This window comes from Cervus canadensis, chromosome 29 (genome assembly GCF_019320065.1).
Source record: "Cervus canadensis isolate Bull #8, Minnesota chromosome 29, ASM1932006v1, whole genome shotgun sequence".
NCBI lineage: Eukaryota > Metazoa > Chordata > Mammalia > Artiodactyla > Cervidae > Cervus > Cervus canadensis.
In genome coordinates, this window is record NC_057414.1 from 15,041,162 (window position 1) to 15,061,969 (window position 20,808).

General features: G+C 47.6%; 1 protein-coding gene and 1 non-coding gene across 2 annotated transcripts in view; both read right to left on the reverse strand.

Annotated features, from left to right (window-relative positions):
- LOC122431444 (translation initiation factor IF-2-like) overlaps positions 1-20,808 on the reverse strand; it is a 90,413-nt gene that overhangs the window by 9,229 nt on the left and 60,376 nt on the right. The gene's annotated exons all lie outside the window — the stretch shown is intronic.
- Positions 487-558, reverse strand: TRNAC-GCA. Its single transcript has one exon. It is a non-coding gene; the product is annotated as a tRNA-Cys (tRNA).

The window sequence follows — 20,808 nt, forward strand, 5'->3', positions numbered from 1 at the left end:
GTGGTGGGCAGAGGGAAATGCCTCTGAGCTGACAGCCAGGGAGAAGAGAGGGCGAAGCCTGGAGAAGGGCAGCAGACAGAGGGAGTGGACAGAGCCCGAGAGTGGCGGGAGGGGACGTGGAGCTGGCACCGAGGCCAGGCCACCCAGGGGCTGCTGGACCACGGCTAGGGGTCAGGCTGCTCAGAGCAGCGTAAGGGCTGCACACGGGGAGGCGCAAGCTCTAAAAAGCTCTCCAGGCCGGTCCGTGGAGACCTGGGTACGGGGGATGGGAAGGAAGGTGCTCAGAGCTGGCCAGGGAGGGACAAGGGTGGCTCAGACCTGGTGGGGACGACCGGTGGTGATAAACACGAGGGTAAAAGTGAAAGTTGCTCAGAAGTGTCCAGCTCTTTGCAACCCCATGGACTGTAGCCCACCAGGCTCCTCTGTCCATGGAATTCTCCAGGCAAAAATACTGGAGTGGGTTGCCATTCCCGTCTCCAGGGGATCTTCCCAACCCAGGGATCGAACCTGGGTCTCCTGCATTGCAGGCAGGTTCTTTACCATCTGAGCCAGCAGGGAAGCCAGTGGGCTTTAATTCAGGGGGTACAACGAACAAGACCTAATGACAGATTAGACATGGCACGAGAGGGAAAGAAAGTCATGGGGAAGACCTCGGGTTTGGAGCTTGAGCATCTGGGTGGACGGCGATCACGCTCGTGAGGTAAAGGGGAGTCACAGGAAGTGGGGCTGGATTTGAGAAAGGCCATCAGTGCTCTGCGTGCGCCTACCCACACGTGAGGAGGCCTGTCAGACATCAGCATGAAGACACTCAGCAAGTGGGGAGGACATGAGTCCAGAGCTTGGTCTGGGCTGAAGGCCTGCACTGGAAGTCACCGGCGATTGAGGACGTGAGCTCAGCAAGGACAAGGCAGATGCAGAAGAGGGCCCAGCCCAGGCATCCGACAGTTAGCACAGGGAGCATGTGTGTGTGTGTGTCTGTGGGAGCAGGGGGTTTGGGGGGCGGGGGAGCCTATGGAGAAGAGGCGCGTGAAGAAGAGAAAAGACTGTGGAGCCCTGGGGACCAAGAGTCGAGAAGAGCATGCTTCAAATGCCACCGGCACAAAGGGAAGGTGAAGCAGGAGCCTGCGGGCCTGGTGACCGGGCAGCTGCCGTGAGGAGCTTCATTTTGGGGCGGGAGGGGAGCGCCCAAGCTGGGGTTATCACAGGAGAGGCCACACACTGTCCCTGAGCAGACAGAAGCTGTGCCAGACTGTAAATGGCACACTGCCTCCTTCATTGAGAAAGTTCCGCCGTGAAAAAATGTCAGCGGAACTAAAGTGCTTGCAGTGCACAGCTGATCAACATCCCATCACAAACGTCTCAGTCCTGTGATGACTCATGACCAGAGACTCACACCCCAGCACTCTGCCTGGTCCTTGGACAGACAGCTGGTCTGAGGCTCCGCTGGAAGCCCCTGGGGGGCCCAGAGAGAAATGCAAGTACGTATGAGGGTTCCCACAGAAGGGAGAAAACCTCAAGGCTGAAGAAAAGAGGGGGGAAATCTTCAAGAGAAAGCTGGGAGCACAAAAGGACAGCTCTGCCTCTGAGAGAAGCAAAGGCAGGAGTTGGAATCCAGCGGGAGGCAAGACAAAGAAGTTCAGGAGGGGCAGGTCTGAGCGGCCTGGCAGGGATGAGAGGCTTTCCCCTTCTCCGTGAAAGAGCGGAGGGCTTCCGGGCAAACCTAGGGAGCTGGGAGGCAGGCTCGAGGGAAGAGGAGGCAGGAATAACCCTGATGGAGACGGAGAAGTCAAGCCGAGCAGGGAAACACCAGCCCACGTGGCTGACCCCCCTGTGTCCTCTGTGCCCACGGCCCCCCTCTGGCAGGCTGAGGACCGGCTCACCCACTCTGGCCGCAGCCGCCTGGACCGCGTGGCCAGCCAGCCCAGGGATGGGTCCTCCAGGCCTGCCAGGACCTTTGAAATGTGTGGCTTTGCCTGGAAAGGAAATCGGGCCAATCCACCTCTATTTCAGAAATCTAAACCAGGAAACCTGAATGGACACTGAAGCTGGAAAATCCTGCAGAGGCAGGCACCGGGGAAGCAACCTGAGGCCACGTGCAGCAGACGGCAGAGAAGGCCGCGCTGCGGACAGAAGCTGGGGTTCAGGGGCTCCTGAGAGCTGGGGAGCAGTCCGCCCCTGTCTCTCCAGCACAGCCTGCAAGGGCCTGCTCAGTACAGGCTCCTGAGCAGACCTGTGTACACATGCTTCTGAATCTTGGGATATCTCTGAATCTCTTTGAACTGGAGTTATTTCCAGTGGGTCACTGTGGCTTCTAATGAAGGAGCCCTGGCTAAAATGATTGCTCCAGTTTTACAAACAAGGAGACCAAAATGAGGGAGTGGCAGAGTCCTAGGTCAAACCCACAGCAGTCTGACCCTGAAGCCTGACTCCTCACCATCCTTCCCCATGGACCTTCCCAGCCCATTACCCCATTACCCCATTGCGGCCACATCACTGCTCACCAGCCTCCGTTGGAAAGTCGAAGATGAAGCTCACGAGGCGCAGTCTGGCTCTTTCCCAGCAAGCAGCCCAGGCCGGATCAAGGCCACTAGCTGAGTTCTAGCTTTACAGCCCAACTGTGACTGCCCCCTGGCCACCCCACTGTCTTGAGCTCCCCTACCAAGGAAATGGAAGACTTCACAAACACTGCAGTTCCACCAATGACCCTCCCCCGCAACAGGCCCATAGCAACCGGTCAGCACTGGAACATTCCAACTGGTCCCCAGTGCATGGTTAGAAGGGAGGTGGGTAGAGAAGAGGAGGAAACATATCCTTTAGTTTTGACTCATTTTATGGGCTTTTGCTAAGATTTCCAGTCTTTTTGCTATATTTTTGTTCGGTCACTAAGACTGAAGTTGTGTCTAAGCTGTGTCTGACTCTGCAACTCCATGGACTGCAGCACAGTAGGCTTCCCTGTCCTTCACCATCTCCCAGAGTTTGCTCAAACTCATGTCCATTGAGTTGGCAATGCCATCCAACCATCTCACCCCCTTCTCCTCCTGCCCTCAGTCTTTCCCAGCATCAGGGTATTTTCCAATGAGTCAGCTCTTTGAATCAGGTGGCCAAAGTATTGGAGCTTCAGGATCAGTCCTTCCAATGAATATTCAGGGTTGATTTCCTTTATGATTGACTGGTTTGATCTTGTTGTCCAAGGGACTCTCAAGAGTCAAAAGCATCAATTCTTTGGCTTCAACCTCCTTTACAGTCCAATTTTCACATCGGTACATGACTACCAGAAAAACCATAGCCTTTTCTATATATATGTGTGTGTGTGTGTGTATACATGTGTGCATACACATGCTTATTAAAATCTTTATGTATATTCATGAACATGCCTTCCCCATGCACATAAGCACCAGGCTCAGCCTCCTGAGAAGCTCCCACATCGCGACCTTAACTCACAATGGCGAGGACTTCAGACCCCTCACAGCCCAGCCCCAGTGGGTCTCTTCAGCCTCCTCACACCTCATGAGACCCACAGCTACCAACACACCTGAGCGTGCACCCCACACACTCACACCCCACCTCCGTGTTCACATGCACGCCAGAGCTCTGTCACGCGCCCTCCCCCTGTGTAATTCTCACGCCCTTCCCCATGCACTGGCATCCTCTCTGTGCGCTCATCTGTGGTCATGCCCCACGCCCAGCCTTCAGCGCTCCCTCCTCGGCACCAGCGCAGCCCTCAGCTTATGCCTACTGCGGCGCTGACCAGGGGCCACCACTCAGCAGCCGGGCCCCCGATGTTGCCACAGGACCAGGCACCCCCCCCCCAGGCTGGCAGGATGCCTCCCACATAACAGGGGCTCAGACAAGCATCTCCGGATTGAACATCAAAGGTGGAAGAGTTTAATACAAGCAGTCATCTTACGCACTGACCACACAGTTACAGCAGAAAATGGCTCAGTAAAGGAGAAGAAGCTATAGCAGAAAATAACGAAGCAGCTAGCTCCCACTTGGAAATGCTCATCTCATTCTCAACACAGGGTTGGTATCCTCACTCCCACTTTTTATGAAGAAACTGAGATTCAGAAAGTATGATGATTTGCCCACATCAAAGACTAACCAACATGGTCTCAATTCCAGTGTAAATCCCATAATGTGTGTGTGTGTGTGTGTGTGTGTTCAGTCACTAAGTTATGTCTGACTCTTTGCGACCCCATAGACTGCAGCACACGCCAGGCTTTCCTGTCCTTCACCATCCCCAGAGTTTGCCCAAACTCATGTCCATTAAGTCGGTGATGTCATCCAACCATCTCAACCTCTATTTTCCCCTTCTCCTCCTGCCCGCAATGGTTCCCAGCATCAGGGTCTTTTCCAGTAAGTCGGCTCTTTGAATCAGGTGGCTGAAGTAGTGGAGCTTCAGCTTCAGGATCAGTCTTTCCAATCAATATTCAAGGTTGATTTCCTTTAGGGACTGAGCAGTTTGATCTCCTTGAAGTCCAAGGGACTCTCAAGAGTCTTCTCTAGGACCACAACTCGAAAAGCATTATCACTTGTTAAACACTGAATGAATGAATGGACTGAGGATTTGAACTTGGACTTAATTCCAAGTCCATGCATCCTCTCTGCATGACCCCACAATGCCTCTCAGTCACCCCACAATTAAGAACGTCACCTATCACATCCTGAAGACTCACTTCCTGTTGCACTACTGCACTAAATCCCTCTACATGTATGTGTGCTCAGTTGCTAAGTCGTGTCCGACTTTGCGACCCCGTGGACTGCAGCCCGCCAGGCTCCTCTGTCCATGGGATTCTCCAGGCAAGAATACTGGAGCGGGTTGCCATTTCCTTCTCCAGGGGATTTTCCTTACTCAGGGACTGAACCCGGATCTCCTGCACTGCAGGCAGATTCTTTACCACTGAGCCACCTGGGAGGTCCCACTAAACCCCTCTACAAATACACAAACCTATTTCCCACTTTGCAGACAAGGGAACTGCGGCTCAGAGAAGAGCCAGGTCAGAGTGCATCTGGGCTTCTGCCCCAACTCTGTCTGCTCCAGTCCCACAGCTGCCTCCAGGCGGCCAGGCCATCCCTTGGAAGCATGTGGAGTGACGGGGCACAGGGTCAAGGGTCCACACGGGCTCCTGCCTGTCAGCTCCCAAGGGAGGCTGTGCGGGGCGGGCAGGGTGAGCAGGAGCCAGGCCATCCGTGGCCTGCCCCACTTGGCAGCAGGTAAAGCCTGTTCTCGACTCACCCTGAGTCCTGGAAGGTATCCTGCATGCCCACCCCGGCTGGGCCGCTATCCCGGGTTTAAAGACACACTGCTTGCTGCTTGGACTCACCATGGGTTAGGCCACCGGAAAGGCCCCCGGGATGTCCCCGGCCATTCGAGGGGCTTTTCCCGCTAAGAGCAGCGTGTCCCGGTAACCATGTGGAGGGGCTGTGAGCTGTGGGCTACAGCCTCCCAACGCAGGCGACGGGAGGACAGAAACCAGGCCCGGGTGGCAGCCCCGGGGAGACCACTCTGCCGCCCACCTCTGTGCTGTCCACTTGTTCAAAGCCCCCAGACCTCCCGTCTCCAGAAAAGGCAGTGAGCGTGAGGTGCTTGTGAAGAAAACGCTGCAGTCTTCTCCTACTTCTAAATCAGGAAAGCAAACAAACAAACAGCACAGAAGAAGGGTGCGGGATTCCCTGGCGGCTCCGTGGTAAAGAATCCGCCTGCAATGCAGGAGACCCCAGGTCGATCCCTGGGTCAGGAAGGCCCCCTGGAGAAGGAAATGACAGCCCACTTCAGTAACTCTTGCCTGGAGAATCCCATGGACAGAGGAGCCAAGGGTCAGATACAACTGAGCGACTAACCCACCACCACCAAGAAGGGTGTGTGTGCAGGTGGCGCGGGACCTCACCAGCTCTTCTCCTGGCTGCGTCATTGAAACGGTACAGCATCAGAAGGCCGACCTGCTCTGCGCTCCCGGCCACGAGCCCAGGGGAGCCGCCCTGAGTGCAGGGAAACGTACGCGACTCATCAGGGAGCCTGCTTCACTTTCTGTCCTCAGATGTAGCCACAAGGGGCCAGTGATGACCCCACTCCCCTCTGCCAGGGGGCCAGCAGGTCGCCGGGAGAACTGAGCAGGCTAGGAGTCCCGACACTCGCCTGCACGTGCGGCTGACATCAGTGCCTCCCAGGGTGCAGACGCTGGCGCACAGAGACATCTCCCCAGGCTACAGCGCCCCACTGCCCACGGCCTCGGGCTGGGAGCTCGAGGGCCCACGGGAAGAGCAGACAGACAGACGCTGACAGACGCCAACCCGCGCGCATGCTTCTCTCAAGAGGCTGGAAGAAGAAAATAGGTAATTGGGTGGTGGCCGGGTCCGCTACTCCTAAATAAAAATCCGGGAACACTAAAAGAACCTTGGGTGGGCTGCTGAATAACACAGACGTAAAGAGCTGGGGTTATATCGATAAGCGGGATGAGGAGCCTTCCAGCCAAGTGCTTTCTGTACAGAGTCTGTTTCCTCTGCATCTTATCTACTACTGCCCTTTTTAACAAGAAAGAGGAGCGTACAGAGCAACTTCATGTCTGCGCTTTAACTCCCATCCTGGCACTTGTAGGGTCTGGGCAAGGAACCTTTAATCTCTTAGACCTTAAATGACTGTCTCTAAAACAGGGATAAAAATTCCTAGAAATGAATGAAAATGAAAACACAACAACCCAAAACCTATGGGACACTGTAAAAGCAGTGCTAAGGGGAAGGTTCATAGCATTACAGGCCTACCTCAAGAAACAAGAAAAAAGTCAAATTAGATAACCTAACTCTACACCTAAAGCAATTAGAGAAGGAAGAAATGAAGAACCCCAGGGTTAGCAGAAGGAAAGAAATCTTAAAAAATCAGGGCAGAAATAAATGCAAAAGAAACTAAACAGACCATAGCAAAAATCGACAAAGCTAAAAGCTGGTTTTTTGAAAAAATAAACAAAATTGACAAACCATTAGCAAGACTCACTAAGAAACAAAGGGAGAAGAACCAAATTAACAAAATTAGAAACGAAAATGGAGAGATCACAACAGAAAACACTGAAATACAAAGGATCAAAAGAGACTACTACCAGCAGCTCTATGCCAATAAAATGGACAACTTGGAAGAAATGGACAAGTTCTTAGAAAAGTATAACTTTCCAAAACTGAACCAGGAAGAAGTAGAAGATCTTAACAGACCCATCACAAGCACGGAAATCGAAACTGTAATCAGAAATCTTCCAGCAGACAAAAGCCCAGGACCAGATGGCTTGACAGCTGAATTCTACCAAAGATTTAGAGAAGAGCTAACACCTATCTTACTCAAACTCTTCCAGAAAATTGCAGAAGAAGGTAAACTTCCAAACTCATTCTATGAGGCCACCATCACCCTAATTCCAAAACCAGACAAAGATGCCACAAAAAAAAAACAACTACAGGCCAATATCACTGATGAACATAGATGCAAAAATTCTTAACAAAATTCTAGCAAACAGAATCCAACAACATATTAAAAAAATCATACACCATGACCAAGTGGGCTTTATCCCAGGAATGCAAGGATTCTTTAATATCCACAAATCAATCAATGTAATACACCACATTAACAAATTGAAAGATAAAAACCATATGATTATCTCAATAGATGCAGAGAAAGCCTTTGACAAAATCCAACATCCATTTATGATTAAAACTCTTCAAAAAGCAGGAATAGAAGGAACATACCTCAACATAATAAAAGCTATATATGAAAAACCCACAGCAAGCATCACCCTCAATGGTGAAAACTTGAAAGCATTTCCCCTAAAATCAGGAACAAGACAAGGGTGCCCACTCTCACCACTACTATTCAACATAGTTTTGGAAGTGTTGGTGACAGCAACCAGAGCAGAAAAAGAAATAAAAGGAATCCATATAGGAAAAGAAGAAGTGAAACTCTCTGTTTGCAGATGACATGATCCTCTACATAGAAAACCCTAAAGACTCTACCAGAAAATTACTAGAGCTAATCAATGAATATAGTAAAGTTGCAGGATATAAAATTAACACACAGAAATCCCTTGCATTCCTATACACGAACAATGAGAAAACAGAGAAATTAAGAAAACAATACCATTCACCATTGCAACAAAAAGAATAAATACTTAGGAGTATATCTTCCTAAAGAAACAAAAGACCTATACATAGAAAACTATAAAACACTGATGAAAGAAATCAAAGAGGACACAAACAGATGGAGAAATATACCATGTTCATGGATTGGAAGAATCAATATTGTCAAAATGGCTATCCTACCCAAAGCAATTGATACATTCAATGCAATCCCTATCAAGCTACCAACGGTATTCTTCACAGAACTAGACCAAAGAATTTAACAATTTGTATGGAAATACAAAAAACCTCGAATAGCCAAAGTAATCTTGAGAAAGAAGAATGGAACTGGAGGAATCAACCTGCCTGACTTCAGACTCTACTACAAAGCCACAGTCATCAAGACAGTATGGTACTGGCACAAAGACAGAAATAGAGATCAATGGAACAGAATAGAAAGCCCAGAGATGAATCCACAAACCTATGGACACCTTATCTTCGACAAAGGAGGCAAGAATATACAATGGAAAAAAGACAACCTCTTTAACAAGTGGTGCTGGGAAAGCTGGTCAACCACTTGTAAAAGAATGAAACTAGAACACTTTCTAACACCATACACAAAAATAAACTCAAAATGGATAAAAGATCTAAATGTAAGACCAGAAACTATAAAACTCCTAGAGGAGAACATAGGCAAAACACTCTCTGACATAAATCACAGCAGGATCGTCTATGACCCACATCCCAGAATATTAGAAACAAAAGCAAAAATAAACAAATGGGACCTAATGAAACTTAAAAGCTTTTGCAAAACAAAGGAAACTATAAGCAAGGTGAAAAGACAGCCTTCAGATTGGGAGAAAATAATAGCAAACGAAGCAAGAGACAATGGATTAATCTCAAAAATATACAAGCAACTCCTGCACCTCAATTCCAGAAAAATAAATGACCCAATCAAAAAATGGGCCAAAGAACTAAACAGACATTTCTCCAAAGAAGACATACAGATGGCTAACAAACACATGAAAAGATGCTCAGCCTCACTCATTATCAGAGAAATGCAAATCAAAACCACAATGAGGTACCATTACACGCCAGTCAGGATGGTTGCTATCCAAAAGTCTCCAAGCAATAAATGCTGGAGAGGGTGTGGAGAAAAGGGAACCCTCTTACACTGTTGGTAGGAATGCAAACTAGTACAGCTGTTATGGAAAACAGTGTGGAGATTTCTTAAAAAACTGGAAATAGAACTGCCATATGACCCAGCAATCCCACTTCTGGGCATACACACCAAGGAAACCAGATCTGAAAGAGACACGTGCACCCCAATGTTCATTGCAGCACTGTTTATAATAGCCAGGACATGGAAGCAACCTAGATGCCCATCAGCAGATGAATGGATAAGGAAGCTGTGGTACATATATACCATGGAATATTACTCAGCCATTAAAAAGAATTCATTTGAATCAGTTCTAATGAGATGGATGAAACTGGAGCCCATTATACAGAGTGAAGTAAGCCTGAAAGATAAAGACCATTACAGTATACTAACACATATATATGTAATTTAGAAAGATGGTAACAATAACCCTATACGCAAAACAGAAAGAGAGACACAGATGTACAGAACAGACTTTTGGACTCTGTGGGAGAAGGCGAGGGTGGGATGTTTCAAGAGAACAGCATCGAAACATGTATATTATCTAGGGTGAAACAGATCACCAGCCCAGGTGGGATGCATGAGACAAGTGCTCGGGCCTGGTGCACTGGGAAGACCCAGAGGGAGCGGGTAGAGAGGGAGGTGGGAGGGAGGATTGGGATGGGGAATACATGTAAATCCATGGCCGATTTATGTCAATGTATGACAAAAACCACTACAATATAAAAAAAAAAAAAATTCCTAGCATTCAAATATTTTTTGAGCATCTATATCAGGAGACATGGTGGGTAGTTACAGGAACATGGGGGATGGGCAACCCACAAATGAATAGACTATGTGTCAGATGATGCTACATGCTTTAGAGAAAATAAAAATGAGGGAAACAGAGGCTGCAAATTTAGAGAAATCAATCAAAGAAGCTTCCTGAGAAAGTGACACTGGACCAGAGACTCCAGGAGGCGAGAAAGTGACCAAGGCAAGACTGGAGTCCCCGGGGGCTCTGCCTATGTTGAGAAGAGCAATGCTGGACCGCTGGCTGTGGGGGGCCAGGGCCGAGGCCAGGAAAGGGATGCAGATGCCAGTGAATCACTCAGGAGGGACGTGGTGGCTTGGTCCCGTTAGGGGCAGGTGTCGTGAAAAGCAGCCGGGCACTGAGAGCTTTCTGAAGGGAATGCCAACACGACTTACAGCAGACTGGTAATGGAGTGTGAAACAATACAACGACTCAAGGTTCTGTGGCCCAAGCAAGTACAGAATGCAGGCACCACACAGGGGCAGGGGAAAGATGGGGGGTCATGAGGCAGGCAAAGCGACGGATGCCCAGCCGCTGATGGTCTCACCACTGAGCCCCGACGGCCCACTGCCCTCCTTCGAAAACAAGTCAGAGTTAAATTTATAGTGATCGGCAATGTCAAGCACAGCAATTTGTTTTAACTAGTTGACCTAAAGCAAACTCAACCGCGCAAAGGGCAAAGGAGACGACTAAGCAGAAGCAAAGGAATGTGAAAGTCTTGTAAGAGTGTCCAAAACAGTAACTTTTGAAATTGTTAAGATGCCCAGAGAGAAATACAATTAACAGCAGCACACACCACACAAATTAAAACCAAAGTTTTACGGATGATATTGGACACGACTTAGTGACTAAACACCAATGCAAGCTTATTATGGGCAGCATGCTCTGATATTTCATATTTTGTTCCATTAGGGAAAATGCCACTTCAATCCATGGAAAATGACTTGCAGTAAAAAAAAAAAAAAAAAACACTGGATGGAGACCAGGAAGGGCTGGTAAATGTTTCAATCTCATTCCCAGAAGAAGTCACAGAAACAGCCTGACAGCCTTTTCCACCTTGATGAATAACACGCTCTTAGGAGAATGAAATGGAAGAAACACATATGAAGTTACAAGCTCTTCTAGGTATTGTCAATCCTTAAGTGGCAATTCTTGATTCAGACCTGCAGGTTCCCTGAACCTCATCTGCTAGTCAATTAGGTACTTTTAGATAGTAGGTACTGAAAGTAAGCATCACTAATTTATCACTTTGGTAATGAGAGCTCAACTCTGTGACAGGTGAAAACTCAGACAAGGTTGCAGGAAAATTCTGAAGATAATCATACCAGCCAATTACATGCACTGCCCTGGATGTCTATTTTTTTAAGGCAATGTTTCTCTAACTTTTCCATCTCAAACATGGCAGAGAGGAGTGGAGAATCATTCCTGGAGGCAAAGCCAACACAGAACTAAAATTTCTCCTCTTTTGTTTTAAAATGTCAAGCAATCATATATGACATCAGCCACTGCTGTTCACTTGGGACTTGCATGGCACTGTGCTAAAGCGGCTCTCAGTGTCCCAGGCTCTCACCTTACAGGCAAGGAATGTTTTTGTTTCTTTTTTAATTTGGCTGTGCCGGGTCTTAGTTGTGGCATACGGGTTCTTCGATCTTTGATGTGGCATGCAGGATGCTTAGTTGCGGCATGTGAACTTAGCTGTAGCATGTGAACTCTTAGTTGGGATGTGTAGGATCTAATTTCTGGACCAGGGATCAAATCTGGATCATTGGGAACCTGAGCATTGGGAGCTCAGTCATAGCCACTGGACCGCCAGGGATGTCCTGAGAAATGAGGTCTTGAGAGTCAATGTAACTTGCCCAGGACCATGAAGCAAGGAAGTGGTGGGACAGATTCAAATGCACCCAGTCCAGCTTCAGAACCCCACTGTAACCACTAAGCTATTTGAATTCTCCTCCAACAAAGAGCCATATTTGTTTTCAGTTCAGTTCAGTTGCTCAGTCATGCCCAACTCTTTGCAACCCCACAGACTGCAGCAGGCCAAGCTTTCCCGTCCACCACCAACTCCAGGAGCGTGCTCAAACTCATGTCCATTGAATCGGTGATGTCATTCAACCATCTCATCCTCTCGTCCCCTTCTCCTCCCACCTTCAATCTTTCCCAGCATCAGGGTCTTTTCCAAGGAGTCCATTCTTTTCATCAAGTGGCCAAAGTACTGGAGCTTCAGCTTCAGAATCAGTCCCTCCAATGAATATCCAGGACTCGTTTTCTTTAGGATGGACTGATTTGATCTCCTTGCAGTCCAAGGGACTCTCAAGAGTCTTCTCCAACACCACAGTTCAAGAGCATCAATTCTTCAGTGCTCAGCATTTTTGCAGTCCAACTCTCACATCCATACATGACTACTGGAAAAACCAGAGCTTTGACTGGACCAACCTTTGTCTGCAAGGTAATGTCTCTGATTTTTAATATGCTGTCTAGGTTGATCATAGTTTCTCTACCAAGGAGCAAGAATCTTTTAATTTCATGGCTGCAGTCACCATCTGCAGTGATTTTGGAGCCCACAAAAATAAAGTCTGTCACTGGTTCCATTGTTTCCCCATCTATTTGCCATGAAGTGATGGGACCAGATGCCATGATCTTAGTTATCTGAATGTTGAGTTTTAAGCCAACTTTTTCACTCTCCTCTTTCACTTTCATCAAGAGGCTCTTTAGTTCTTCGCTTTCTGCCATAAGGGCAGGGTCATCTGCATATCTGAGGTTATTGATATTTCTCCCAGCAGTCTTGATTCCAGCTTGTGCTTCATCCAGCCAGATATTTCACATGATGTACTCTGCATATAACTTAAATAAGCAGGGTGACAATAAACAGCCTTGACATACTCCTTTACCGATATGGAACCAGTCAATTGTTGCATGTCCAGTTCTAACTGTTGCTTCTTGACCTGCATACAGATTTCTCAGGAGGCAGGTAAGGTGGTCTGGTATTCCCATCACTTCAAGAATTTTCTACAGTTTGTTGTGATCCACATAGTCAAAGACTTTGGCATAGTCAATAAAGCAGATTTTTTTTGGAACTCTCTTGCTTTTTCTATAATCCAATGGATGTTGGCAATTTGAACTCTGATTCCTCTGCTTGACCATCTGGAAATTCATTGTTCACATACTACTGAAGCCTGGCTTAGAGGATTTTGAGCATTACTTTGCTAGCGTGTGAGATGAGTGCAACTGTGTGGTAGTTTGAGCATTCTTTGGCATTGCCATTCTTTGGGATTGGAATGAAAACTGACCTGTAACAGTCCTGTAGCCACTGCTGAGTTTTCCAAATTTGCTGACATGTTGAGTGCAGCACTTTCACAGCATCATCTTTTAGGATTTGAAATAGGTCAACTGGAATTCCACACTGCCACTAGCTTTGTTTGTAGTGATGCTTTCTAAGGCCCACTTGACTTCACATTCCAGGATGTCTGGCTCTAGGTGAGTGATCATACCATCATGATTATTTGGGTCATGAAGATCTTTTTTGGATTGTTCTTTTGTGTATTCTTGCCACCTCTTCTTAATATCTTCTGCTTCTGTTAGGTCCATACCATTTCTGTCCTTTATTGTACCCATCTTTGCATGAAATGTTCCCTTGGTATCACTAATTTTCTTGAAGCAATCTCTAGTCTTTCCCATTCTATTGCTTTCCTCTATTTCTTTGCATTGATCACTGAGGAAGGCTTTCTTATCTCTCCTTGCTATTCTTTCGAACTCTGCATTCAGATGGGTATATCTTTCCTTTTCTCCTTTGCTTTTCTCTTCTCTTCTTTTCACAGCTATTTGTAAGGCCTCCTCAGTCAACCATTTTGCCTTTTTGCATTACTTTCTCTTGGGGATAGTCTTGATCTCTGATTCCTGTACAATGTCACGAACCTCCGTCCATAGTTCTTCAGGCATTCTATCTATCAGATCTAATCCCTTGAATCTGTTTGTCACTTCCACTGTATAATCGTAAGGGATTTGATTTAGGTCATAGCTGAATGGTCTAATGGTTTTCCCTACTTTCTTCAATTTGAGTCTGAATTTGGCAATAAGGAGTTCATGATCTGAGCCACAGTTGGCTCCCAGTCTTGTTTTTGCTGACTGTATAGAGCTTCTCCATCTTTGGCTGCAAAGAATATAATCAATCTGATTTCAATGTTGACCATCTGGTGATGTCCATGTGTAGTCTTCTCTTGTATTGTTGGAAGAGGGTGTTGGCTATGACCAGTATGTTCTTTTGGCAAAACTGTTAGCCTTTGCCCTGCTTCATTTTGTACTCTAAGGCCAAATTTGCTTGTTATTCCAGATATCTGTTGACTTTCTACTTTTGCATTCCAGTCCCCTATAATGAAAAGGACATCTTTTTTGGGTGTGAGTTCTAGAAGGTCTTGTAGGTCTTCATAGAACCGTTCAACTTCAGCTTCTTCATCGTTACTGGTTGGGGCATAGACTTGGATTACTGTAATACTGAATGGTTTGCCTTGGAAATGAACAGAGATCATTCTCTTGTTTTTGAGATTGCATCCAAGTACTGCATTTCGGACTCCTGTTAACTATGAGGGCAACTCCATTTCTTCTAAGGGATTCTTGCCCACAGTAGTAGATATAATGGTCATCTGAGTTAAATTCACCCATTCCAGTCAATTTTAGTTCACTGATTCCTAAAATGTCGATGTTCACTCGTCATCTCCTGTTTGACCACTTCAAATTTACCTTTATTCATGGACCTAACATTCCAGGTTCCTATGCAATATTGCTCTTTACAGCATCAGAATTTACATCCATCACCAGTCACATCAACTGGTTGTTGTTTTTGCTTTGGCTCCATCTCTTCATTCTTTCTGGAGTTATTTCTCCACTGATCTGCAGTAGCATATTGGGCACCTCCTGACCTGGGGAGCTCATCTTTCAGTGTCATATCTTTTTGTCTTTTCATACTGTTCTTGGGGTTCACAAGGCAGGAGTGCTGAAATGGTTTTCCATTCCCTTCTCCAGTGGACCATGTTTTGACAGAACTCTCCACCATGACCTGTCTTGGGTGGCCCTACACAGCATGGCTCATGGTTTCATTGAATTAGACAAGGCTGCAGTCCATGTGATCAGTTTGATTAGTTTTCTGTGATTGTGGTTTTCATTCTGCCTGCCCTCTGATGGATAAGAATAAGAGGCTTATGGAAGCTTCCTGATGGGAGAGACTGACTGGGGAAAACCGGGTCTTGTTCTGATAGGTGGAGCCATGCTCAGTAAATCTTTAATCCAATTTTCTGCTGATGGATGGGGCTGTGTTCCTTCCCTGTTGTTTGACCCGAGGCCAAACTGTGGTGGAGAAAATGAAGATAACGATCTACTTCAAAAGGTCCTGTACATGCACTGCTGCACTCAGCGCCCCCGACCCTGCACCGGGCCACCGCCGGCCCACGCCTCCACCAGAGACTGCTGGACACTCACGGGCAAGTCTGGCTCAGTCTCTCGTGGGGTCACTGCCCCGTTCTCCTGGGTCCTGGTGCGCACAAGGTTCTGTGTGTGCCCGCCACGAGTCTGCTTCCCCAGGCCTGTGTACGTTCAGGCTGCTCTGTGGTGGGGTTAATGGTGACCTCCTCCTGAGGGCTTATGCCACAGGCTGTGTGACCCAGTTCTGCTGCACCCAGAGCCCCCGCGGCAGGCCACTGCTGACCCGCACCTCCACAGGAGACACGCACACACGGTTCTGGCTCAGTCTCTGTGGGTCTCTGGGTCCTGGTGCACAAGGTTCTGTTTGTGCCCGCCACGAGTCTGCTTCCCCAGTCCTGAGCAATATTCTTAAACGTTGTTTCCCCCAAACCTTTGGGTAAAACAGGACCCACACTCAACCCAAGGCTCTGCCCACACGCTGGGAAGCACCTTGGGCGTGTGGAACCCTAAGTCTGCCAGAACTCCTCTGGCTTCCTCACACTCTGTGGCCAGGCGTGGGCTAATAGCCCTTCTCTCCTAGACACGGGACACCATCCTCATGTTCTCTTAGGCATGAACTTCATTAACAACCAATGTATCACAAGCGCTAGTTTTTTGTGGCATCTTTAAAATAAAAAATGCATCTCTATGCTAAATTATGGCAAGTTAATTACAGCACCTGGCTGATGGCAGACATCCTGAGAGAGAGTGAGGCACTGACTGAAACATCAGATGCAAAGAGCAACGGCAACCACATGCACCGAGACTGCAGGCCTGGGCCCTTCTCAAGCGCAGACACTGGGGCTGGCCCCAGAGGGCCAGCCTCACAGAGACGGGCAAGCTCTCTGGACCACTCATCTTTTCAGCAGACACTCGCTGGGCACCTAAGTGCTGGGGACTAGCCAGTGACACACACAGTCACTCACTCACCAGGTCATTCCATCAAGCACTTAGCAGGCACCTACTGCAAGCCAGGCCCTGCTCGTCTGCACATACAGACAGATGAACTGACCGGTCCATCTCGTCAGTCACTGATTCACCTGGATGCGTGAGGCACTGTCCTGGCAGTGGAGATGGAATCACGAACAACACAAAGTTCCAGCTCTGATGGAACACACATTCCAGGAAAGGCAGATGGACAAGAGACAAATCAATACATAGCGTGTCAAGGAGTGAAGTGCTGTGAAGAGAGACAAAGCAGCGTAAGGTGACAGCAGAGGGCACGCTGTAACACCAACAGCCTTACAGGGCCTGAACCTGATTAGACCGCAGAGGGCACACTGTAAAACCAACAGCCTCACAGGGGCCTGCATCTGATTAGACCGCAGAGGGCACGCTGTAAAACCAACAGCCTTACAGGGCCTGCATCTGAGTAGACCGCAGAGGGCACGCTGTAACACCAACAGCCTTACAGGGCCTGAACCTGATTAGACCGCAGAGGGCACGCTGTAACACCAACAGCCTTACACGGCCTGAACCTGATTAGACAGCAGAGGCCTCCAGGAGAGGCGGGAGTGAGGCTTGAGTGGAACCAGGGAAGGAGGGCCTGAACAGACGGCACCTTTGCAGCACCACAGTGAGGGCCCACAGGCGCCTGATGGCCGGTGAGTGAAGGAGGAGCAGAGAAGGCGAGAAGATCACACCAAAGCGGACCCTACAGACCCACAGCGAGGTCTCAAAGCCCGTTGTTTGTGCTTCACCACAAGCCTTGACCGCTGACGAAGTCCAAATATCCTGCAAAAGGCGTCAGCACGCCAGGCTGCTGTGCAGAGCCTCCCCAGTGCAGCACTGCCTGGTCCCCCGTGAGGCATCCAGCAGCCGCACCCCTGGCCCCTGCACGTGGCGACACCAAGAGCCCACATGCCCTCATGCCCACGGCTTCTCACCTCGGCCGGCTTTGCTCACACACAGATGAGAAAGCCTGTCTGAGCCCCTTAGTCAAAATCAGGTGCCCTTTTGCCTACGTCTACACCTTTAAAACAGCCCGTCTTTGCTCCACTCTTCTTTCTTTTTAAAGAGTTCATCATTTTTGTCCACCTCCCCCACCAGAAGAAGTTCAGTAAGCATTTACTGAATGGTCTAAACCTGTTCCTCTTACTAATGTCACCCAAGGCAGAAGTTTGGGGGTTTTTTGGATGCCTCCCCTTCCCCCAATTCCTTGTATCAAATTATCCCCCAAGACCTGTGTTAAGGAAATTAAAATAGAGGAAGTCTTGTTCAGGCTTCAAAGCAGGAGAGCAGGCCTCTGACCTGCCTGGACACTGCCCAGATTCCCTGCCTGCCTGTAAACACAGCAAGTCAGGCAACACTTCAGATAAGAAAGGGAGTGGGTCTTGGAATTTTTGAGTCCCTGGAGGTCTGGCCAGTCCCCCCAGGGTCTAACGAAATCCTATGACTCACAAACTGAAATGAACATCGTAAAATGGTTACAGTGTAAAACCAGACCTGCATTTTTGCATGCAAACTGATGACAATACCAGTTTGCGGCCTGGAATTACAAGCAGGAGCCCACAAAACTACAATTTGAAACATCACCCATGGATGACACACCACCTGGGAACCCTGTCCCAGTTGGGACCCCAGATTGCTGTTAATGAGGGCTTTCCAGCACTGCTGAAGTCTGGATGTAGGTGGGCCCAATTTGGTGATGTTTACACTGCTATTTCTATTGTTTCTATTTCTTTTCTTTTAATGAATGCATATTGGAATTAAGTCAAATAATCTTCTACAAAAAACGGAAATTGTTTATATATTTAACAAGTGGTTTCTTTTGTTAATGAATCCTTTGAACCCAAAAGGAAAGTAAAACTTTTGGCAAAACAGACCTACTAACCCCTTTTCCTAAACATCTCTCAATACATTCTCCTGCTCCATTCCTTGTCTGGTTCATGCAGATTTTTGCAACAGCCTAACCTGTGTTTCCCTGCCTTGCCTTGCTGCTTTCTCAAGCCCTAAGTAGTACATTACTAAATCTCTCTAAAATCACTGCCCATGGATGGGTGTGGACCCACTCCACACACTTTCCCCTTCTGAGCAAAACATATGCAGTAGTAGTTGTGAAGAATCACTGTAGAAGCAAATGCAGGAGATGTACACATTTAAGGTATGGATGACTCATTCCCTGGTGGCTCAGACAGTAAAGAATCTGCCTGCAAGGCACATGACCCAGTTTGATCCCTTGGTTGGGAAGATCTCCTGGAGAAGGGAATGGCTATCCACTCCAGTATTCTTGCCTTGAGAATTCCATAGACAGAGGAGCCCGGCAGGCTACAGGGCATGGAATCGCAAAAAGTTGGACAGGGCTGAGCAACTAACACTTTCAGTTTTTCACATGGATGACTCGTTTAAGTTGCATACATGTTTTAAAGTCTATGGCATCACTGACTCAACGGGCATGAGTTTGTGTAAACTCCAGGAGTTGGTGATGGACAGGGAGGCCTGGCGTGCTACAGTCCATGGGGTCGCAAAGAGTCAGACACGATTGAGCAACTGAACTGAACTGAACTGTTGGAAAGTCATAAGCCAAAACACATTCCTGGTGTAAATGGGCACCACTTCACACTTTAAGGTAAACAATCAACCAACTAATAATGAGAAAGCCAAGCTATCAGGGATTGATAATTAAACAAGTAGATTCCTAGCAATTAAAAACTGTCACAGATTCAAGATGCTGGTAATAGTATATTCTATTACAGTGCTGTAACATCTACAGGAAATTCTATGGCCTGTGTAAGTCCATGCTCTATGGGAACCTGAAACCCATGACTGCTCACATGGTGAGGAACTAGACTCCAACTGAAGGACAAGACAGACTCATCTAGAAACTCCAGCAGGCAGGACAGTCATCCCTCAGGATCTGCAGGGGGTTGGTTCCAGGACCCCCGTCTTCAACGTGCACCCAAGTCCCTGATGTAAGATGGCACAGTATTTGCATGTAAACTATGGCACAGCCTCCCATATACTTTAAATCATCTCCAGATTCCTTGTAATACCTAACATAATGTAAATGATATGTAATTAGTTGCTATATATGGCAACTTCAACTTTTGCTTTTTGGAACTTTCTGGAATTTTTCTTTTTCTCAAATATTTTCCATCCAAGGCTGATTAGAGCCACCAATGGGGAACTCAAGGACACGGAGGTCAGACCACAACTTAACATCAATCACGTTTTGGCAGCTTTTAATGACATCCTTGTGATCACAAGTAGATAGCCTGCAGTCACACCTTCAACTTGAACGTCCGTGGAATTTTGAGACCCACACACTTAGGAACCGCTGAAAGAAACTGCGTGTCTGAATCAGATCACTGCCATCCAGGAGAAGCCTTGTAAGTAGAGACCCAGACTATAGAATCCCTACTGTAAAATCAAACCTCCAGGATCTCCCTTGTGTAAAGTCCCATGGGGGCATTCTACAGAATGACCTAACCCCTGCCCAGTCCATGCCTCTAACTACAGTGGCTATGCAGCCTCCTTGAGCCCTCTGGGTGTGCCACCCCCTTCTGACCTCCCAGGCCTCCACTTATGCAGTTATCTGAAATGCCCTCATACACCTCTTTTCTCCCAGCCACCCTTCCACTTGGCAAATTCCTCCTTCAATACCCATCTCAAGGGTCACACACTCCTGAAAGCATTTCACGACTTCCTGGTCCCTGACGAGAGTGAGGGGCTCATCTGTGTGCACAACACATCTGTGCATCTCTCCCACAACATCTGGGGACAAACTGCACCCCAGCACTCACCACACTGCACAGAGAGCCCTCGTCTGCTATTCCCATTATGTTATAATATTTGCTTGCAGGTCATCACAGCGATTCATCCAACTGGTACTAGAAAAAATTCCAAACTCAAGGCCACAGAAAAGTTGCCTTAACTTGAAGCCAAAGTGCACCAAAAATAAAGCTGGAATTTCAGTATTCCCATTACCTTGATTGAAAGGCTCGAGGAGAATGGAGAGTGTCACTGGACTCAGACAGAACCCACTTTTCACGGGCTGTTTGTGTGTGCATGGCTACACACACACACACACACACACACACACACAAGCAAAGTTCAAGGTAAAAGGGAAAAAAGCAGGAAGGCATCATAATAGGAGAAATGTGTATAAAAAGAAAAGCTGTGTACTGGTATTTTGTCTGTCTCTTTTTTCCCTTATAAAATGTCAGTCTTTTCTTCTACTGGCCTGGAACCAAGTTTCATTCATGATTTCCTAAGCTAAAACGTTGTGCACATTTTTATGTCAAAATACTTAGGGGAGGGGCACTTAGAGACTAGCAGTATTAGGTTTTAGAATTTTTGTTAACTACATATTGAT